Source organism: Ranitomeya imitator, chromosome 1 (assembly GCF_032444005.1).
Source record: "Ranitomeya imitator isolate aRanImi1 chromosome 1, aRanImi1.pri, whole genome shotgun sequence".
NCBI classification, from domain to species: domain Eukaryota; kingdom Metazoa; phylum Chordata; class Amphibia; order Anura; family Dendrobatidae; genus Ranitomeya; species Ranitomeya imitator.
Genome location: NC_091282.1, coordinates 626,034,308 through 626,058,796, shown reverse-complemented (window position 1 = coordinate 626,058,796; position 24,489 = coordinate 626,034,308).

Sequence of the window (24,489 nt, the reverse complement as noted above, 5' to 3'; positions counted from 1 at the left end):
CCACCACAAAGTCCATCCCGACCATCTCCCAGGGCCTGTCTGCCACCGGCAGGGGGTAAAGTAACCCAGCTGGCCATTGTCGAGGAGACTTATTCTTGGCGCAGGAGACACACGCCCGAATATAGTCTCCAATGTCACGGTCCATATGCGGCCACCAGTACGTCCTCCCCAGAAGCTCAGATGTCCTTTTGGTCCCAAAGTATCCACCCACCCTGGATGAGTGAGCCCAAGAGAGAACCTCTGGTCACAAATTTGATGGCACAAAAGTCTTGCCCGGGGCACAGACTCTAGGTAAACCGGAGCCACGGTTCTCAGATTCTCAGAACGGACAATAAGCCGAGGTTCCTCCTCCGCTGATGACACTACGGAGCGGGAGAGAGCGTCGGCACAAATGTTCTCCCCATAGAGAAAATGGAGGGTGAAATGGATCGGGAGAAGAACAGGGACCATCTGGCTTGGTGAGAATTTAGCCGCTTGGCAGTCTGGATGTAGACCAAATTCTTGTGGTTGGTATAAACTTTGAAGGGAAAGTGAGACCCCTCCAGGAGGTGTCTCCACTCCGAGAAAGCCAACTTCATGGCCAGCAACTCCCTGTCCCCGATGAAATAATTTCTCTCCGCTGGTGTTAGGGTCTTGGAGAAGAAGAAGCAAGGATGCTTCCGACCTTCAGCATCCTTCTGGAAGAGGACTGCTCCAGCACTGACGGAGGAGGCATCCACCTCCATAATAAAAGGTTTATCAACATCGGGGCAATGTAAAATGGGAGCGCTAGCGAAGTGTGACTTAATTGAGAGAAAGGCTCTGGAAACCTCCTCCGACCACAATTTGGGATTTGCTCCCTTTTTGGTGAGGGCAACCAAGGGAGCTACCAAAGTTGAGAAGTGAGGAATGGACTGGCAATAATAGTTAATGAACCCTATAAAGCACTGCACCGCTTTGAGAGAATGGGGTTCCTGCCAGTCCATCACAGCCTGTAGCTTGGCAGGATCCATGGCCAATCCCTGGGTGGAGATGATATAGCCAAGGAAAGGCAAGGACTCCTGCTCAAACACACACTTCTCCAACTTGGCATAGAGGGAGTTTGCCCGTAGGAGGTCGAAGACTTTGCAAACATCTCTCCGGTGGGAGTCTATATCTGGAGAGTAGATGAGAATATAATCCAGACAGACTACGACCAAGGTGGAGAGCATATCCGGGAAGATATCATTCACAAAGTCTTGGAAAACGGCATGGTCATTACAGAGCCCAAAGGGCATCACCAGGTATTCATAGTGCCCATCCCTGGTGTTAAATGCCGTCTTCAATTCGTCCCCCTCATGGATGTGAATCAGGTTGTAAGCTCCCCACAGATCTGGTTTAGTAAATACCCTCGCTCCCCGCAACCTGTAGAATAGCTCTGATATCAGAGGCAGAGGGTATTTATTCTTAACGGCAGGGCCGGCATCAGCACCCGGCGCACCCGGGCAAGTGCCGGGGCCCCGAGCAGGCAGGGGGCCCACTCGCCATCGGGGACTCTGGTGCTATGGGATTTTTGTGCCGGCCTTCACGAGTGGACATCCCCCCACCGCTCCAGGCACCAGCACTTGTGATTCTTACCTCTCCTGGTTCCAGCGCTGCAGTGTCTTCCATCCTTTGACTGTGACGTTCAGGTCAGAGTGCGCGATGATGTCACCAGTGTGCGCCCTCTGCCTGAGCAGTCACAGCACAGAGACCAGGAAGACGCTGAGGAGTCCAGAGCAGCGAAAAGCAATGAGAGGTGAGTATTTCATTTATCTTTTTATATATTTGGAGCAATATATGGGGACCATTAGAAGGGGCCCATATATGGAGCATTATATGGGGCTAATTCTATATGGAGTATCTTATGGGGCCAATAATATAGGGAGCATCTTATGGGCCAATTCTATAGGGAGCATCTTATGGGGCCAATTTAATATGGTGCATCTTATGGGGCCAATTCTATATGGAGCATCTTATGGGGCCAATTCTATATGGAGCATCTTATGGGGCAAATTCTATATGGAGCTTCTTAATGGGGCCAATTCTATATGGAACTTCTTAATGGGGCCAATTCTATATGGAGCTTCTTAATGGGGCCAATTCTGTATGGAGCTTCTTATGGGGCTAATTCTATATGGAGCATCTTATGGGTCAATTCAATATGGAGCATTATATGGGACCAATTACATATGGAGCAGTATATGGGGCCAATTACATATGGAGCATTATATGGGGCCAATAATATATGAAGCATCTTATGGGACTAATTATATATGGAGCATTTTATATGGCCAATTATATATGGAGCATTATATGGGGCCAATTATTTTTGGAGCATTATATGGGGCCAATCATATACTGCAAGGAGCATTATATGGGACCCATTCTGTAAGGAGCATTATATGGGGCTCATTCTGTATGGAGCATCATATTTGGCCCATTCTGTATGGATCAATATATGGGACTCAGTATACTGTATGGGGCCGATCATATACTGTATGGAGCATTATATGAGGCCCATTATATATGGAGCAATAGATGGGGCCTATCATACTGTATGGAGAATTATATGTGGCTCACTATACTGTTTGGAGAATTATTTGGGGTCAATTCTGTATGGAGCAATATATGCGGCTCATTCTGTATGGAGCACTCTGTGGTGCCCATTATACTGTATGGAGCATTATATGGGGCTCATTATTCTGTATCGAGTACTACGTGCTGCCTCTTAATGCCTATTATACTGTATGGAGCAATATATGGGGCTCATTATTCAGTTTGGAGCATAATATGGGGCTCATTATTCTGTTTGGAGCAATATATGGGGCTCATTATTCTGTATAGAGGACTATGTGGTGCCAATTATACTATATGAAGCACTATATGGGGCCATTATAGTGTATGGGGCAATATATGGGGCTCATTCTGCTTGGAGCAATATATGGTGCTCATTATACTGTATAGAGGACTATACTGTCTGGTTTCTGAGCTAATGTAAAATGTACAATAGATATCACTCATGCAATGTAAGAAGTAAGTGAAATCTTTGGCATTGTGCTATACCTATATATCTCTGCCGTATCTGTGCATTATGAATTGTGGTATGTGTTAAAGGGGCCCACCGGGTCTCTTTCGCCCAGGGCCTATGAAAACCTGGAGCCAGCCCTGCTTAACGGTGATGGCGTTAAGACCCCTGTAATCAATGCATGGACATAGTTCTCTGTTCTTCTTCTGCACGAACAAGAACTCTGCCCCTGCAGGTGACACTGACTTCCTAATGAATCCTCTTGCTAAATTCTCCTGGCTGTATTGGGACAATGCCTCCATCTCCGGGAGAGAAATGGGATAGACTCGACCCCAGGGAGGCTCTGTACCAGGCAAGAGGTCAATAGGATAGTCATGGGGCAGTGGGGGGAAGTGTCTCCGTAGCCCTCTTGGAGAATACGTCCACATAGGGCCAGTAGTGCTTGGGGAGAGAGGAAAGATCTGCGGGTACTTCAGTAGTAGCAACCTGAATGCACTCCCTCAGACATCTGCCCTCACAAGATTCACTCCATCCCAAAATTCTCCCTAAGGACCACTCTATATGAGGGGAGTGATAACGTAACCAGGGTATCCCTAGCAGGATGTCTATTCCCACGACAAGGATGACAAGGAGGGAAATAATCTCCTGATGGGATGTAGACATAGATAATGTAAATGGGATGGTCTGGTGTGTTATTTGTGAGGGCAGTGTCGACCCATTCACCACTCATACAATCACCGGCTTGGCAAGCATCACCAGGGGTATAGCGTGGCATTGGGCAAAGGCTGAGGACATAAAATTCCCCTCTGCCCCAGAATCCACACAAAGCTCGACTAAGAGTGGAAGGGCCTAAGGTGATTGTCCCCTTAAAGGACAGTTTGGAGGAAAACGCCACTGTGTCTAGTAAACCTCCTGCGTTTACTAGACGCGGTCGTTTCCCGACCGCTGGGGACATTTCTTAGCATAATGTCCTATCTGCTGGAAGACATTACAGACCACGGGTACTTGAGCGGCCTGGGACTTAGGTCCTGCTCGAGATAGCTCCATGGGCTCATGGGACTCGGACGCCTGAACAGTAGATTCCAGAGGAGTGGCGAAGGTAGGAGCCACCTGGAACCTCTGCCTACACTGGGTTCGCTCCAACCTTCGTTCATTAAAGCAAAGGTCGATGCGTGTGGAAATAGCTATAAGCTCTTCCAGTGTGGCAGGAATCTCCCTGGTGGCCAAGGCATCCTTCACATGGTCCACCAGTCCCTTCCAAAACACCGGGATAAGGACTTTATCCGCCACTCCAGCTCTGAAGCCAAAGTCCAGAAGTGGATGGTGAATTGACTGACTATGGACGAGCCCTGTGTCAATGCCAGCAGTTGGAGCATCATATCATGGGTGACACGAGGTCCCATAAAGACCTGTTTCAGAGAGTCCAAGAAGCGAGAAGCACTCTACACCACACGATCATCGCGCTCCCACAGTGGCTTTGCCCATTCCAACGCCCTGCCCGATAGACGGGATAAAATAAATCCCACTTTAGCCCATTCCATGGGAAAATGTGCAGCCAGGAGCTCTAGATGTATAGCACACTGGCTCACGAATCCCAGAAACAGCTTACTATCACCAGCAACCTTTTCTGGTAACGGGAGATGGGATAAAGTCAGAGCAGAGGTGGCAGTGGACAAACTGGATGCAGCTACGCTAGCAGCATGAATAGCGACTGCGGTGGCATCCACAGCCGAGGTTGTGCGTTCAAGAGCCGCCAACCTACCCTCCAGCTGATAGATGTCTGGTTTTAGACGCTGATCGTCCGCCATTACTAGCCAGACCCTGGCGCTAGTATACTGTTGGGGCTGGCGGAATGCACCGAGTAAATATAGAGATAGTATAGGTGCGTTCGCAGCCCGGGGTCCACCGTGCAGGAGTGCAACCTGCAGCTAGTAAATGGCGGTACTATGCCTGAATTGACACGGGTTTAGTCATCCGGTCTGTATAGGAGTGAACTCTTGTTTCACAGAGTCGCCAGAATTAAAGATAACGCTGTGCCCCGTTAGCCTCACAGGGGAGCGAAGCTCACTAACGGAGCAGGTAGCATACAGTGGTCATTCAGTCAGCAACAGCACTCAACTCCTTTCCGGAGGTGGCAGAATTCTAGTGGCTATACACCAGCCCTTAATTCACACAAACTCCTCTCCGGAGGTGTTGGAATTCTAGTGGCTATACGCCAGCAATAAATTCACACAAACTCCTCACCGGAGGTGCCAGAATTCTAATGGCTTACAGCCGACCCTGAGCACATGCTGACACAGACCACAAAGTAGCAAAGCTCATGTATTCATGAACATAAGTTGATACTAGCGCATGGCCGTGCTGCCATGTGAACCTTTTATAGAGGAAGCCCTCCAGGACCTTCCTAGTGGTCCAATAGGAACTGCTACAGGACCTGAGCATGTGACCCTCGACTTCCAATGAGAAGTCGACCCTTGGGCATGCTCAGTAGAGGGAAAGCAGGACTTAGTCCCAGGAGCATCTGTTTGCCGCAGAACAGTGCTGGTTACAATGGCTGAGCCTGGAAGATCAGCAGCAACCAAGCACATAGCATCTGCCTGAGCCAGACGCTGGGACCGACTTCTCCACTGAGCAGGCTCCACTGTGGCTGAAGAAGAATGGGAGACCGCAGCGGAGGTGGTTCAAGATTCCCCCTGTGCAGCAGCAGGAACTCAACACCTAACAAGCGGTACAAGAGTAAATTTAGCCAGATGCTTCCCCCTCCTGGAAAGGGATGTGCGCATGTTAGCAAATCGAAACATGCTTGTAGACAATATTAAGTGTGGTTTTCACCAAGACAGTAGTGAGGCACACCGTGTGCAGCCCAGTTCTAGACATCCAACCCTCGGGAACATTATGTCATCGTTGCAAAAACAGCAGCAGTGTTAGTGGCATTGTAATAAGATTATGCTAATGTTCTATGGAGACCGATGACGTGAGTCAGAATGACGACAAACACGGTATATCACAGTTCAAGATATATATATATATATATATATAGTAGGAAGATGAACTTCAGATAACTGATGCAAACTGCAGCTTTACAGATAAGCAAGTAAACAGTCTCAAGAATATGCAGATATTAGAAGTACAGACTGAGGGTGCAAGTACAAGTCCAGCAATGCGGTATCCAGAGGTCAGAGCCTGGGCTGGCTCCTAGCAGTGGGGCAGACCGTAGCAGAGGTGGGTGCAGAGCAGGTGAAGAGTAACAGAGTCTTTCCGGTGGTACGTAGATCCAGAAGCAAGCGGGGTATCCCGAGGAGTTGAAGAACAAGCAGGTTACAAGTCCTTGAGCTTGGCAGCAAGTGAGATACAAGATACACAATCAAGGTATAGTGTGCAGAGTTCCTTTATATATGCAGCAGACAGAAAACAAGGAGTATCAGAATAGACTGGCTGTAGCATCACAAAACACGTTCACCCTGGCTTTCGAGTGGTGGAGGAGGATGAGGAGGAGGAGGACACGAAATAGCCCAAATCAGGAAGCGTATACCCATGTGTAGGTGTTAAGAGGTGCATGGGAATACATCTCCCAAAAAAACACTGTATTGGAGGTTATGTTTTGCTGTTATCATTTTGTGGTGTAGAGAAGTTTGGCCCAATCCAGCCCTTGTTCATTTTAATAAGAGTTAGCCTGTCTGCCTTTTCAGTTGATAGGTGAATGCTCTTATCTGTTATAATTCCAGCAGCTTCACTAAAAACCTGCTCTGACAAAATGCTAGCGGCAGTGCAGGCCAGGACCTCCAAAGTGTAGAGAGCCAGTTCATGCCATGTGTCCAGCTTGGATACCCAATAATTAACAGACACAGAGGAATCACCGAGGATGTTGGTATGGTCAGCAAGGTACTCCCTCACCATCTTCCCAAAAATTCCATTCCTTGTGACATTACCCCGTGCCTCTAGGCGAGGCAATGGGAGGGTCTTAGAAAACTGTCCCAGAACTTTGCCAGTGTTGCCCTGCCTCTGCTGAATTGGAGTTGTGTCTCTCTCGCCTGTACACCTTGGTTGTCCAACGCACTGTGATGTCTGCTGCCAGCATTTTCAAATGGAAATTTTTTAAATAATTCTGCAACAATGGCCCTTTGGTACTGCACCATTTTAGTACACCTGTCTGCCTCTGGAACAAGAGATTGAAAGTTCTCCTTGTAGCGTGGGTCTAAAAGTGACACTGCCCAGTAATGACTGTCACCTCAAATTTTTTCAATACGTGGGTCACGGGAAAGGAAGTGCAACATAAAGTCAGCCATGCATTCCAGAGTGGTAACAGGCAAGCCTTCCGTGTCCTCAAAAACAGGACGAGTGACCAAGGTGTCCTCCTCCAACTTCTCCTCCTCCTGCTCACTGTCCTTAGGCCATCCACGCTTGTAGTACCTTCTATACCGCATGAAAGTAGCTCCTGTTCTTCCTCATTGTCAACCAATCCACTTTGGGATGGCATGAGGCTGGGCCGTGTGTAATCACCCTGCGTGGTTCCTTGCTCCATGTCCTCATGCTCCACCTGCAATGCATCCTCTTTCATTGTGAGCAGACAGCTTTTCAGAATGCAGAGAATCAGGATGCTGACGCTAATTATGGCATCATCACTGCTCACCATCTTAGTGCACTCATCAAAGTTTTGCAGGATGGTAGAGATGTCTAACATCCATGTTCACTCCTGATGTCTTATGTGTGGAGTCAGAACTGAATAATGATGGCCTTGTTGATGCTGGTAGTCAACAACTGCCCTCTTCAGCTCTCAAATCCTTTCCAACATATGCAGTGTATAGTTCCAATGTATGGGGACATCACACTTCAGTCGGTGAGCCAGAAGCTGCAAACACTGCTGAAGCACGCCAAGGGTGGCTGAAACTGTAGCTGACTTTCTAAAATGGACACACAGTCGGTGTACTTTCATAAGCAGATCTGGCAGGTCCGGGTAACTTTTGGGAAAATGCTGAACCACGAAATTAAGCACATGGACCAGGCATGGCACGTATATGAGCTCGCCTCACCTCAGAGATGCCACCAGGTTCCACCCATTGTCACACATGACCATGCTTGGCCAGTGTGCCATGAGCAAGATGTACCATCCCTGTCTACAAGCACTTGTCCACATGTCCGTGCTTAGATGGACTTTCCTAGTAACAGCATTGTTGAGGGCATGGCTAATGTTGTGGGATACGTGCTTGTGTAATGCCAGGACGGCACACTGGGAGAAATAGTGGCGACTGGGGACCGAATACCTTGGACGACCACCACCATCAGGAAAGCTTCCATCTCCACGAGCCTAAAAGGCAACACTTCGAGCAAAAGCAGATGAGAAATTTGTGAATTTAGTACTGTGGCCTGTGGAGCATTTGAGGCATACTTCCGCTTGCATTTCAATGACTGTGGTATGGACAACTGAAGGCTGCGCTGGGAGGGACAAGGACGTGGACGTGCTCGATGATGGTGCTAGTTGAGTCTAGGTAACAGCAGGTGCAGGGCAGAAGGCATCATTCTTCACATGCACTGTGGAAAGGGGATTGGCTTTCACGCACAACAGTGAAAGAAGTAGTATTACCCGCAGCCACTGTTCCTGGTGCCTGTGGTTCGGCCCACATAGTTGGGTGCTTTGCTGCCATGTACCTGATCATGCTGGTGGTGGTCAGGCTGGCAGTTTTGCTACCCCTGCTGATGCAGGCATGGCAGATATTGCAAAAGGCATGTTTGGGGATATCGGCAGAATCTTTAAAAAACAACCAAACACGTGAAGACCTTACAGTTTGACTGGCAACTTACGTCATGTTGGTATTGCATGGAATGGTTGCCCGCCTTCTGTCTGAGAACACCACATTGCATCTTCCTGCCTTTTGAGGTGCTACGCCTTCATCCCCCTGTTTACTGCTGTCCTCGCTCTGTATGTTCTCCTGTCAGGTTGGGTCACGAACTATATCATCCACCACCTCTTCTTCCACTTCCATACCCTGGTCCTCCTCCTGATTTTCTGGTAATTGTGTCTCATCAGCGTCCACCTCTTGTGACACGTTAACACCGTCACCTTCGTGTGACCATGGTTGCTCAAATCTTTGGGTATTGCTACATTGAATCTCATCTTGCCTCGCTTCATGTGGACCGGGAGAGAGGCCAGAGTCGATAAATGAAAAAGTGAACAACTCTTCGGAGTGTCCAAGTGTTGGATCAGTTGTCTTAGGGCACTCAAATGGTGGGAGGAAGGAGGATCAGGGTGAGGAATATGCGGGCCAGAGTCACGGCTACTGAGACTTGACCATGTGGAAGACAGGGTGGTGGTGGTGGCAAAGTGACTGGAAGCATTATCCGCCATCCAACCAACTACCTTTTCACGCTGCTCTGGTGTCAAGAGTGCTGTTCTGCCATGTCCTATGAATTCTGACAGGAATCTGTGCGAGAAGATGTGGGTGTTTGTTGTGGCCCACTTTCAGCTTACCCACGGCCTCGACCTCTGCATGCACCATCACCATCACGTCCACTTCCCCGTCCCTTGCCAGGCACCTTGCCCATTTTAATAAAAAGGTGATTGTAAGCCTCGACTCTAATCTAATGACACAATTTGTAGGCCACAGATAGATGTGGCATGTCACAGAGATACCAGACTGTTCAATACGTGGCCTGTATTTTTTAATTTTTTACTCCAAAATATTGTTTAGAGCTAGGGTAACACACAGCAAAAAAAGGTGAATGGAAGCCTCAAAATCAGACTTTGTAGCCCACAGATAGATGAGGTGTGTCATGGTGATACCACACGGTAATATATTTGGCCTGTATTTTTTACCCCAAAATATTGCTTAGAGCTAGGGTAACACACAGCAAAATAGGTGAATGAAAGCCTCAAAAGCACACTTTGTAGCCCACAGATAGATGAGGCATGTCACGGAGATACCACACTGGAATATTTCTGGCCTGTATTTTTAATTTTTTTTCCCCAAAATAGTGTTTAGAGCTAGGGTAACACACAGCAAAAAAGGTGAATGGAAGCCTCAAAAGCACACTTTTGTAGCCCACAGATACAGTCATGGCCAAAAGTATTGACACCTCTGCAATTCTGTCAGATAATACTCAGTTTCTTCCTGAAAATGATTGCAAACGCAGATTATTTGGTATTATCTTCATTTAATTTGTCTTAAATGAAAAAAACACAAAAAGAATTGTCCTAATGCCAAATTGGATATAATTCCACACCAAACATAAAAAAGGGGGTGGACAAAAGTATTGGCACTGTTCGAAAAATCATGTGATGCTTCTCTAATTTGTGTAATTAACAGCACCTGGAACTTACCTGTGGCACCTAACAGGTGTTGGCAATAATTAAATTACACTTGCAGCCAGTTGACATGGATTAAAGTTGACTCAACCTCTGCCCTGTGTCCTTGTGTGTACCACATTGAGCATGGAGAAAAGAAAGACCCAAAGAACTGTCTAAGGACTTGAGAAACCAAATTGTGAGGAAGCATGAGCTACCTCAAGGCTACAAGTCCATCTCCAAAGACCTGAATGTTCCTGTGTCTACCGTGTGCAGTGTCATCAAGAAGTTTAAAACCCATGGCACTGTGGCTAACCTCCCTAGATGTGAACGGAAAAGAAAAATTTACAAGAGATTTCAATGCAAGATTGTGCAGATGTTGGATAAAGAACCTCAACTAACATCCAAACAAGTTCAAGCTGCTTTGCAGTCCAAGGGTACAACAGTGTCAACCCGTACTATCCGTCGGCGTCTGACTGAAAAGGGACTGTATGGTAGGAGACCCAGGAAGACCCCACTTCTTACCCCGAGACATAAAAAAGCCAGGCTGGATTTTGACAAAACTTACCTGAAAAAGCCTAAAATGTTTTGGAAGAATGTTCTCTGGTCAGATGAGACAAAAGTAGAGCTTTTTGGGCAAAGGCATCAACATAGAGTTTACAGGAGAAAAACAGAGGCATTCAAAGAAAAGAACACGGTCCCTACAGTCAAACATGGCGGAGGTTCCCTGATGTTTTGGGGTTGCTTTGCTGCCTCTGGCATTGGACTGCTTGACTGTGTGCATGGCATTATGAAGTCTGAAGACTACCAACAAATTTTTCAGCATAATGTAGGGCCCAGTGTGAGAAAGTTGGGTCTCCCTCAGAGGTCATGGGTCTTCCAGCAGGACAATGACCCAAAACACACTTCAAAAAGCACTAGAAAATGGTTTGAGAGAAAGCACTGGAGACTTCTAAGGGGGCCAGTAATGAGGCCAGACCTGAATCCCATAGAACACCTATGGAGAGATCTAAAAATGGCAGTTTGGAGAAGGCACCCTTCAAATATCAGGGACCTGGAGCAGTTTGCCAAAGAAGAATGGTCTAAAATTCCAGCAGAGCATTGTAAGAAACTCATTGATGGTTACCGGAAGCGGTTGGTCGCAGTTATTTTGGCTAAAGGTTGTGCAACCAAGTATTATACTGAGGGTGCCAACACTTTTGTCTGGCCCATTTTTGGAGTTTTGTGTAAAATTATCAATGTTTTGCTTTTTGCTTCATTCTCTTTTGTGTTTTTTCATTTAAAGGGCCACGGTCACCCCCCTCCAGCCGTTATAAACTAAAAGAGCCACCTTGTGCAGCAGTAATGCTGCATTCTAACAAGGTGGCTCTTTTAGTTTTGTGTTCATGTATTACTAAAATAAAGCGCTTTGAAACTTTTCAAAAATACCTATCTTTGTCCATGGAGGCGGGTCTGAAGCCTCTTCTGTGAAGCGCCCAACTGCCGTCACTCATCTCTTCTGGGGCGATGGTCGCCGCCCCCTGCGCATTGTTCTTCTTAAATCCGGAGCCTGCACTGTGTGTGCCTGCCTGTGGCAGGCGTATTGAGAATTGGCAGTCATAGCTCAGATGCCGGGTTCCTGACTGCGCCCGTGCCGGCAGTGCGGCCACGCTGTTACTGAATCCCCGCCCCGCACTGTGTTTTGCATTATGCACAGTGCGGGGCTGGGATTCCTGGGCATGCACACTGCGCTTGTCAGACGCTCCCCCAGGTTCCCCGCCTTCCAGCGTCGGTCTGTGCAGGAATCTGCCCAGGAATCCCAGCCCCGCACTGTGCATAATGCATAACACAGTGCGGGGAGAGGGGTGACAGTGGCCCTTTAAGACAAATTAAATGAAGATAATAATACCAAATAATTTGTGTTTGCAATCATTTTCAGGAGGAAAATGAGTATTATCTGACAGAATTGCAGGGGTGTCAATACTTTTGGCCATGACTGTAGATGATGTATGTAAAGTAAGCTGCGGAGACACCATCACATGTTTCTCAATGCAAGCAATGAATAGCCAGGCCTTTCCCCGGGAAGGAACAACCACGGGAAGGGCAGCATCCAATAAAGGAAAACCACCTATGCCAAGCATGGTATCCATCCACAGACAGCTGTTTCGGGGTTTTTGCCTCATCAGTGTGGAGTAGGAAACTGGATATTAGGAGCAGTGCCTAGTAAAAGGCTGTGAAGGTACAGATGAATGACCTCGTGGAGACCAAAACATATAACACCGCGGAGACACCATCATGTGTTTCTCAACGCAGTGATCCAGAACACTGCCCCCATCCCTTATGGGAAATATGCAAATGCATGTAAAGTAAGCTGCGGAGACACCATCACGTGTTTCTCAACGCAAGCAATGAATAGCCAGACCTTTCCCCGGGAAGGAACAACCACGGGAAGGGCAGCATCAAATAAAGGAAACATCCAATAAAGGAAAACCACCTATGCCAAGCATGAGAAAGGAAAAGAGAATATCCAGCACGTCCATCCAGTGTAAGTAAAATATCCAAAATTTATTGAAGCATTTTAAAAAACAATATTAAAAAAGAGAGAGACTCTCTCTGCCTGACGCGTTTCTGGCGCACCACGGCGCCCTTAGTCATAGGAACTAATACCATATAGATGAACAGGTTTATATATAGCAAGGAACCAATCACAGACATAGCAATCAATTACATTGAAAAAAGCTGCAGCTAAACACACATAACAAAACTTTTTCTCCTATTTCAAATACATTGAAATTGCATAAATATATACTTTAAATTGCTGCAAGATCTAGCTGTTAGTTCAATATATGAAAAAAAGGTCATTCCTGTAGTTCATACCGCGTGGATGTTTAGTGTCTAAAGTCAGAATCCAAAAGGCTTCCCGCAGTGCTAATTGTTTCTTCCATCTCCACCTCTAGGTGACTGACTAACCCTTTCTATGCCAAAAAATGAAAAATCTGATAGGTCTCCTTTATGTACAGAAATAAAGTGTTTCGTAGCCCCAGAATAGCCTGAATTATTGTTATTTATATTAGCTATGTGTTCTGAAATTCTTTTTTTTTTATTTTCCTTGTGGTGTAACCTATATAGCAAATGTTGCAAGCTTTACATTTTATGCAGTATATGACGTGGTCAGAATCACAATTAATAAATGATTTTATAATATAAGTAACATTGTGATTCGAGGAAAAAGTAGTTCTTTTGTTATCTGCAAATTGGCAGACATTACATCTGTTACCAGAACATTTAAAAAAACCTTTTATTGATAGCCATGATGTGGGCGTTTTTTTCTGGCGCACCATACTGGGAGACAAAATATTGCCCATTGTGCAACCTCTCCTGGCCACTACTCTGCATCCATTCTGAAGAATTGTGCATAAAGATTTATCCTGATTGACTACAGGGAGATATTTAAGAATGATCTGTTTAATTTTATTGTACTGACTGCTATAAGCGGTAGAAAAAGTGATCTGCGTTTCAGGAGCGCCACTTGCATTTTCACTGTTAGAATACAATAAATCAGCACGTGGAATTTTGGAAACATGTCTGAATGCATGTCTTATATTAGATTTTTTATATCCCCTATCAAATAATCTATCAGAAATAAGATGACTTTCCTTGTGGAAACTTTCCTCACTAGAGCAAATTCTTCTCGCTCTCGTGAGCTCACCCCTAGGAATGGCATGAATGGTATGTCGAGGGTGTGCGCTTGAAGACATCAGGATTGTGTTTCCAGAATTTTCTTTTCTATAAAGAGAAGTATTAACCCTATGTGTTGTATTGCTGCCAGTAAGGATCACATCCAAGAATGAAACCTCGTCCGTTGGAATGCCGCTGGTGAAACGCAGGTTACACTTGTTATTATTCAAAAAGAGCATGAAATCAGAAAACTTAGTCACACCCCCTTGCCAAATTAGCAGAATATCATCAATGAGTATTATCTGACAGCATTGCAGGGGTGTCAATACTTTTGGCCATGACTGCATCTGTGGGCTACAAAGTGTGCTTTTGAGGATTCCATTCATCTTTTTTGCTGTGTGTTACCCTAGCTCTAAACACTATTTTGGGGAAAAAAATAAAAAAATACAGGCCAGAAATATTCCAGTGTGGTATCTCCGTGACATGCCTCATCTATCTGTGGGCTACAAAGTGTGCTTTTGAGGCTTTCATTCACCTATTTTGCTGTGTGTTACCCTAGCTCTAAGCAATATTTTGGGGTAAAAATACAGGCCAAATATATTACAGTGTGGTATCACCATGACACACCTCATCTATCTGTGGGCTACAAAGTGTGATTTTGAGGCTTCCATTCACCTTTTTTTGCTGTGTGTTAAACTAGCTCTAAACACTATTTGGGGGTAAAAGATTAAAAAATACAGGCCCCATATATTCCAGTGTGGTATCTCCGTGACATATATCATCTACAGTGAAGGTACAGATGAATGACCTCGGGGAGACCAAAACATCCAACACGGCAGAGACACCATCACGTGTTTCTCAACGCAGTGATCCAGAACACTGCCCCCATCCCTTATGGGAAATATGCAAATGCATGTAAAGTACGCTGCGGAGACACCATCACGTGTTTCTCAACGCAAGCAATGAATAGCCAGGCCTTTCCCCGGGAAGGAACAACCACGGGAAGGGCAGCATCCAATAAAGGAAACATCCAATAAAGGAAAACCACCTATGCCAAGCATGGTATCCATCCACAGACAGCTGTTTCGGGGTTTTTGCCCCTCATCAGTGTGGAGTAGGAAACTGGCTATTAGGAGCAGTGCCTAGTAAAAGGCTGTGAAGGTACAGATGAATGACCTCGGGGAGACCAAAACATCCAACACCGCGGAGACACCATCACGTGTTTCTCAACGCAGTGATCCAGAACACTGCCCCCATCCCTTATGGGAAATATGCAAATGCATGTAAAGTAAGCTGCGGAGACACCATCACGTGTTTCTAAACGCAAGCAATGAATAGCCAGGCCTTTCCCCGGGAAGGAACAACCACGGGAAGGGCAGCATCCAATAAAGGAAACATCCAATAAAGGAAAACCACCTATGCCAAGCATGGTATCCCTCCACAGACATCCATCCAACACCGCGGAGACACCATCACGTGTTTCTCAACGCAGTGATCCAGAACACTGCCCCCATCCCATTGCTTGCGTTGAGAAACACGTGATGGTGTATCCGCAGCTTACTTTACATGCATTTGCATATTTCCCATAAGAGATGGGGGCAGTGTTCTGGATCACTGCGTTGAGAAACATGTGATGGTGTCTCCGCGGTGTTGGATGTTTTGGTCTCCCCGAGGTCATTCATCTGTACCTTCATAGCCTTTTACTAGGCACTGCTCCTAATAGACAGGTTCCTACTCCACACTGATGAGGGGCAAAAACCCCAAAACAGCTGTCTGTGGATGGATACCATGCTTGGCATAGGTGGTTTTTCTTTATTGGATGTTTCCTTTATTTGATGCTGCCCTTCCCTGGCTATTCATTGCTTGCGTTGAGAAACACGTGATGCTGTCTCTGCAGCTTACTTTACATGCATTTGCATATTTCCCATAAGGGATGGGGGCAGTGTTCTGGATCACTGCGTTTAGAAACACGTGATGGTGTCTCTGCCGTGTTGGATGTTTTGGTCTCCCCGAGGTCATTCATCTGTACCTTCACTGTAGATGATGTATGCCACGGAGATACCACACTGGAATATATGTGGCCTGTATTTTTTAATCTTTTACCCCCAAATAGTGTTTAGAGCTAGTTTAACACACAGCAAAAAAAGGTGAATGGAAGCCTCAAAATCACACTTTGCAGCCCACAGATAGATGAGGTGTGTCATGGTTATACCACACTGTAATATATTTGGCCTGTATTTTTACCCCAAAATATTGCTTAGAGCTAGGGTAACACACAGCAAAATAGGTGAATGAAAGCCTCAAAAGCACACTTTGTAGCCCACAGATACAGTTAGGGCCAGAAATATTTGGACAGTGACACAAGTTTTGTTATTTTAGCTGTTTACAAAAACATGTTCAGAAATACAATTATATATATAATATGGGCTGAAAGTGCACACTCCCAGCTGCAATATGATAGTTTCCACATCCAAATCGGAGAAAGGGTTTAGGAATCATAGCTCTGTAATGCATAGCGTCCTCTTTTTCAAGGGACCAAAAGTAATTGGACAATGGACTCGAAGGGCTGCAATTAACTCTGAAGGCGTCTCCCTCGTTAACCTGTAATCAATGAAGTAGTTAAAAGGTCAGGGGTGGATTCCAGGTGTGTGGTTTTGCATTTGGAAGCTGTTGCTGTGAGCAGGCAACATGCGGTCAAAGGAACTCTCAATTGAGGTGAAGCAGAACATCCTGAGGCTGAAAAAAAAGAAAAAATCCATCAGAGAGATAGCAGACATGCTTGGAGTAGCAAAATCAACAGTTGGGTACATTCTGAGAAAAAAGGAATTGACTGGTGAGCTTGGGAACTCAAAAAGGCTTGGGCGTCCACGGATGACAACAGTGGTGGATGATCGCCGCATACTTAATTTGGTGAAGAAGAACCCATTCACAACATCAACTGAAGTCCAGAACACTCTCAGTGAAGTAGGTGTATCTGTCTCTAAGTCAACAGTAAAGAGAAGACTCCATGACAGTAAATACAAAGGGTTCACATCTAGATGCAAACCATTCATCAATACCAAAAATAGACAGGCCAGAGTTAAATTTGCAGAAAAACACCTCAAGAAGCCAGCTCAGTTCTGGAAAAGTATTCTATGGACAGATGAGACAAAGATCAACCTGTACCAGAATGATGGGAAGAAAAAAGTTTGGAGAAGAAAGGGAACGGCACATGATCCAAGGCACACCACATCCTCTGTAAAACATGGTGGAGGCAACGTGATGGCATGGGCATGTATGGCTTTCAATGGCACTGGGTCACTTGTGTTTATTGATGACATAAGAGCAGACAAGAGTAGCCGGATGAATTCTGAAGTGTACCTGGATATACTTTCAGCCCAGATTCAGCCAAATGCTGCAAAGTTGATTGGACGACGCTTCATAGTACAGATGGACAATGACCCCAAGCATACAGCCAAAGCTACCCAGGAGTTCATGAGTGCCAAAAAGTGGAACATTCTGCAATGGCCAAGTCAATCTCCAGATCTAAACCCAATTGAGCATGCATTTCACTTGCTCAAATCCAGACTTAAGACGGAAAGACCCACAAACAAGCAAGACCTGAAGGCTGCGGCTGTAAAAGCCTGGCAAAGCATTAAGAAGGAGGAAACCCAGCGTTTGGTGATGTCCATGGGTTCCAGACTTAAGGCAGTGATTGCCTCCAAAGGATTTGCAACAAAATATTGAAAATAAAAATATTTTGTTTGGGTTATGTTTATTTGTCCAATTACTTTTGACCTCCTAAAATGTGGAGTGTTTGTAAAGAAATGTGTACAATTCCTACATTTTCTATCAGATATTTTTGTTCAACACTTCAAATTAAACGTTACAATCTGCACTTGAATTCTGTTGTAGAGGTTTCATTTCAAATCCAATGTGGTGGCATGCAGAGCCCAACTCGCGAAAATTGTGTCACTGTCCAAATATTTCTGGCCCTAACTGTAGATGAGGCATGTCACGGAGATACCACACTGGAATATATGTGGCCTGTATATTTTAATTTTTTACCCCAAAATAGTGTTTAGAGCTAGTTTAAGGCCGGCGTCACACTCGGTGTAAGACAATACGGTCCGTAAATTACGGCCGTAATACGCAGAAAAGTCCCCAAAAGAGTGGTCCGTATCTCCTCCGTAGGCAGGATGTGTCAGCGTATTTTGCGCATGGCATCCTCTGTATGTAATCGGTATGGTATCCGTACTGCGAGTTTTTCTCGCAGTCTTGCAAAACCGACATACGGACATACAATGGATCCATGTGCTCCCAAAAACATAAAAACATATGTACTGTCTATATACAGTTAGATCCATATATATTGGGACAGAGGCAACATTTTTCTAATGTTATAGACATTACCACAATGAATTTTAAACAAAACAATTCAGATGCAGTTGAAGTTCAGACTTTCAGCTTTCATTTGAGGGTATCGACATTAAATTTGGAAGAAGGGTTTAGGAGTTTCAGCTCCTTAACATATGCAACCCTGTTTTAAAAGGGACCAAAAGGAATTGGACAGATTAAATAATTTTAAATAAAATGTTAATTTTTTGTACTTGGTTGAAAACCCTTTGTTGGCAATGACTGCCTGAAGTCTTGAACTCATGGACATCACCAGACGCTGTGTTTCCTCCTTTTTGATGCTCTGCCAGGCCTTCACTGCGGTGGTTTTTAGTTGCTGTTTGTTTGTGGGCCTTTCTGTCTGAAGTTTAGTCTTTAACAAGTGAAATGCATGCTCAATTGGGTTGAGATCAGGTGACTGACTTGGCCAGTCTAGAATATTCCACTTCTTTGCTTTAATAAACTCCTGGTTGCTTTGGCTTTATGTTTTGGGTCATTGTCCATCTGTAGTATGAAACGACGACCAATCAGTTTGGCTGCATTTGGCTGGATCTGAGCACACAGTATGTCTCTGAATACCTCAGAATTCATTCGGCTGCTTCTGTCCTGTGTCACATCATCAATAAACACTAGTGACCTAGTGCCACTGGCAGCCATGCATGCCCAAGCCATCACACTGCTTCCGCCGTGTTTTACAGATGATGTGGTATGCTTTGGATCATGAGCTGTACCACGCCTTCACCATACTTTTCTCTTTCCATCATTCTGGTAGAGGTTGATCTTGGTTTCATCTGTCCAAAGAATGTTCTTCCAGAACTTTGATGGCTTTTTAGATGTTTTTTTAGCAAAGTCCAGTCTAGCCTTCTTATTCTTGATGTTTATGAGTGGCTTGTACCGTGCAGTGAACCCTCTGTATTTACTTTCATGCAGTCTTCTCTTTATGGTAGATTTGGATATTGATACGCCTACCTCCTGGAGAGTGTTGCTCACTTGGTTGGCTGTTGTGAAGGGGTTTCTCTTCACAATGGAGATTATTCTGCGATCATCCACCACTGTTGTCTGGGCGCCCAGGTCTTTTTGCATTGATGAGTTCACCAGTGCTTTCTTTCTTTCTCAGGATGTACCAAACTGTAGATTTTGCCACTGCTAATATTGTAGCAATTTCTCGGGTGGGTTTTTTCTGTTTTTGCAGCTTAAGGATGGCTTGTTTCACCTGCATGGAGAGCTCCTTTGACTGCATGTTTACTTCACAGCAAAACTTTCCAAATGCAAGCACCACACCTCAGATCAACTCCAGGCCTTTTATCTGCTTAATTGAGAATGACATAATGAAGGGATTGCCCACACCTGTCCATGAAATAGCCGTGGACACAATTGTCCAATTACTTTTGGTCCCTCTAAAAACAGGGTGGCACATGTTAAGGAGCTGAAACTCCTAAACCCTTCATCCAATTTTAATGTGGATACCCTCAAATGAAAGCTGAAAGTCTGATCTTCAACTGCATATGAATTGTTTTGTTTAAAATTCATTGTGGTAATGTCTATAACCAAAATTAGAAAAATGTTGCCTCTGTCCAAATATATATGGACCTAACTGTATATATATGTATATATATATATATAAAATAATATAATAATTTTTTTTATTTATATAGCGCCAACATATTCCGCAGTGCTTTACAAATTATAGAGGGGACTTGCACAGACAATAGACATTACAGCATAACAGAAATACAGTTCAAAACAGATACCAGGAGGAATAAGGGCCCTGCTCGCAAGCTTACAAACTATGAGGAAAAGGGGAGACACGAGAGGTGAGGCTCGGGTGTTCATGTAAAGCTGCATGAACCAGTTAACTGCCTAAGTATGTAACAGTACAGACACAGAGGGCTATTAACTGCATAAAGTGAATGAGAACATTCATTTTTTTTTTTTTTTAAATAGGCCACACAGGGATCGTTACGTTAATGCATTGAGGTGGTAGGCCAGTCTGAACAAATGAGTTTTTAGGGCACGCTTAAAACTGTGGGGATTGGGGATTAATCGCATTAACCTAGGTAGTGCATTCCAAAGAATCGGCGCAGCACGTGTAAAGTCTTGGAGACGGGAGTGGGAGGTTCTGATTATTGAGGATGCTAACCTGAGGTCATTAGTGGAGCGGAGGGCACGGGTAGGGTGGTGTATATATATATATATATATATATATATATAATATATAAAGCTGAATGTGTGTGTGTATGTGTGTGTGTGTGTGTGTGTGTATGTATGTATGTCTGGAATTGGCATCTGCACCGTCGCAGCTACAGCCACAAAATGTTGCACAGTCACACGTCTGGACCCTGAGAGCGTCATAGGCTATGTTGTGAGGTGAAATTTTAACCCCGTGCCTTCCAATTCACCAAACAATTTTGCCCCTATTTACATAATGGGGAAAAAGTGAAAGGAATAGTGTTGGAGGCGTCGCAGCTACAGCCACAAAATTTTGCACAGTCACACGTCTGGACCCCGAGAGCGTCATAGGCTATGTTGTGAGGTGAAATTTTAACCCCGCACTTTCCAATTCACCAAACAATTTAGCCCCTATCTACATAATGGGAAAAAGTGAAAGGAAAAGTGTTGGAGGCAAATTGACAGCTGCCAGATGTGAACAAGGGGGATTTAAAGAATGAGAGCGATGGCGCCAAAGAGTATATACCGTACAGTTGCTAAGGTGGGGCCCCGACATGGGATACTCACCACACACGGGGATATGAACACAAAATGCACCACACACTACCACGTGCTTGAACACATATTACCCTCAGCACACATTTTACCACACATACACCAACCTCGCCACATAAAAGTCGAAACACAAAAGTCGCCGCTCAAAACTCGCCACATGCAAAAACTAGGCTCACGCAAAACTCGCCACAAGTGCAAAACTCACCTCATGGAAAACTCGCCAGATGCAAAACTTGCACACGCGGAAAAATTGCCACATGCACAAACGTTGCAACACATGCAAAAGTTGCCTCACACAAAACTTGCACATACTCAAAAGGCACCACACATAAAACTCGCCACACGCGAAACTTGGTATGCGCAAAACTTGCTGCACACAACTTGCTACACTAACCTGTCACATGCAACTCGACACACAAAAAGTTGCTACACGCATGTCCCCACACAAAACTCATCTCACAAAAGTCGCTACATGCATGTCGCCACACGCAACTCAACACATACAACTTGACAAACGAAACTCGCCCTAAAACACACACAAGTCTGGTATTATCCTTCAAAAATAAAAATCTGATTAATAAGCAGACAAACTACAAGAGCAACAAATGTACCATATAGGAAATATGGCAGCCGTCAGTCACATGACCTGTCTATTATGTGTATGTGTGAGCTAATATATACTGCCAGGGGGAGGGCTTCCTGTTGGCTGGGGATTTATCAGGCTGCCAATTTATCTTACAAATACTGAGGTAAAAATACTGACCAAATAACATGTGATCGAGGTCTAATACAGGAGGAGATGACACACAGGTATATACTATATACAGGGGAGATGACACACAGATATATACTGTATACAGGAGAGATGACACACAGGTATATACTATATACAGGAGGAAATGACATACAGGTATATGTTATATATAGAAGATGACATACAGGTATATACTATATACAGGAGGAGATTACACACAGATATATACTATATACAGGGGAGATGACACACAGGTATATACTATATACAGGAGGAGATGACATACAGGTATATACAATATACAGGAGATGACATACAGGTGTATACTATATATAAGGGAGATGACAAACATGTATATACTGAGGTGAAAATGAGAGGTGTGAGGTGAAAATGAAAAGGTGTGAGTGCAAAATGAGAGGAGTGAGGGAAAATAGTGGAGTGATCGGAAAATGACAGATGTGAGGTCGAAATGACAAGTGTTAGGGGGGAATGAGAGGGGTGAGGGAGAAAATGAGAGATGTGAGGGAGAAAATGAGAGATGTGAGGGGGAAAATGAAAGATGTGATTGGGAAAATGAGAGGTGTGATGGGAAAATAAGAGAAGTGAGGTGCTATAACTAACCACAGATATTTACTATGCCCAGGCAATGCCGGGCTCTTCAGCTAGTTTATATATACTAGCTATTGAACCCGTTCTACGCCCGGGTGGCGAGCATTTATATTAGTATATGGTCTCCATCCTGTCATGTGCTGCACCATCCTGCGTCCCCATCCTGAAATGTGCTGCTCCCATCCTGCGTCCCCATCCTGTCATGTGCTGTTCCCATCCTGCACCCCCATTCTGTCATGTGCTGCTCCCATCCTGCGCCCCCATTCTGTCATGGGCTGTTCCCATCTTGCACCCCCATCCTGTCATGTGCTGCTCCCATCCTGCGCCCCCATTCTGTCATGGGCTGCTCCCATTCTGCACCCCCATCCTGTCATGTGCTGCTCCATCCTGCGTCCCCATCCTGTCATATGCTCCCATCCTGCGTCCCCATCCTGTCATGTGCTCCCATCCTGCGTCCCCATCCTGTCATGTGCTCCCATCCTGCGTCCCCATCCTGTCATGTGCTCCCATCCTGCGTCCCCATCCTGTCATGTGCTCCCATCCTGCACCCCCATCCTGTCATGTGCTCCCATCCTGCACCCTCGTCCTGTCATGTGCTCCCATCCTGCACCCCCATCCTGTCATGTGTGCGCCCCCATTCTGTCATATGCTGCTCCCATCGTGCACCCCCATTCTCTCATGTGCTGCTCCCATGGTGCGCAACCATTCTGTCATGTGCTGTCGCCATCCTGTGCCCCCATTCTGTTGTAATGTGCTGCACCCATTCTGCCTGTTCCTGTTTCCATTCTGCCATATGTTGCTCCCATCTTTCTCTCTCCGGCTCTACTGCCCAAGTGCGGGTGGCTATGCTGGGGGCGGCTGTGCGTGGCTGTGCTGGGAGCGGCTGTGCGTGGCTGTGCTGGGGGCAGCTGTGCTGGGGGCGCTGTGTGTGGCTGTGCTGGGGGCGCTGTGTGTGGCTGTGCTGGGGGAGGCTGTGCGTGGCTGTGCATGGGGCGGCTGTGCGTGGCTGTGCTGGGGGCTGCTGTGCGTGGCTGTGCTGGGGGCAGCTGTGCTGGGGGCGGCTGTGCATGGCTATGCTGGGGGCGGCTGTGTGTGGCTGTGCTGGGGCGGCTGTGCTTGGCTGTGCTGGGTGCGGCTGTGCGTGGCTGTGCTGGGGGCGGCTGTGCGTGGCTGTGCTGGGGGCGGCTGTGCGTGGCTGTGCTGGGGGCGGCTGTGCTTGGCTGTGCTGGGGGCTGGGGGTGGCTGTGCTGGGGGTGGCTGTGCGTGGCTGTGCTGGGGGCGGCTGGGCGTGGCGGGGGCGGCTGTGCGTGGCTGTACTGGGGGCGGCTGTGCGTGGCTGTACTGGGGGCGGCTGTGCGTGGCTGTGCTGGGGGCGGCTGTGCGTGGCTGTGCTGGAGGCGGCTGTGCATGGCTGTGGCTGTGCTGGGGGCGGCTGTGCGTGGCTGTGCGTGGCTGTGCTGGGGGCGGCTGTGCGTGGCTGTGCTGGGGGCGGCTGTGCGTGGCTGTGGCTGTGCTGGGGGGCGGCTGTGCGTGGCTGTGCTGGGGGGTGGCTGTGCGTGGCTGTGCTGGGGGCGGCTGTGCGTGGCTATGCTGGGGGCAGCTGTGCGTGGCTGTGCTGGGGGCAGCTGTGCTGGGGGCGGCTGTGCGTGGCTGTGCTGGGGGCGGCTGTGCGTGGCTGTGCTGGGGGCGGCTGTGCGTGGCTGTGCTGGGGGCAGCTGTGCGTGGCTGTGCTGGGGGCAGCTGTGCGTGGCTCTGCTGGGGCGGCTGTGCGTGGCTGTGCTGAGGGCAGCTGTGCGTGGCTCTGGCTGTGCTGGGGGCGGCTGTGGGTGGCTGTGCTAGGGGCGGCTGTGGCTGTGCTGGGGGCGGCTGTGCATGGCTGTGGCTGTGCTGGGGGTGGCTGTGCTGGGGGCGGCTGTGCGTGGCTGTGCTGGGGCGGCTGTGCGTGGCTGTGACTGTGCTGGGGCGGCTGTGCGTGGCTGTGGCTGTGCTGGGGGCGACTGTGCGTGGCTGTGGCTGTGCTGGGGGCGGCTGTGCGTGGCTGTGGCTGTGCTGGAAGCGGCTGTGCTG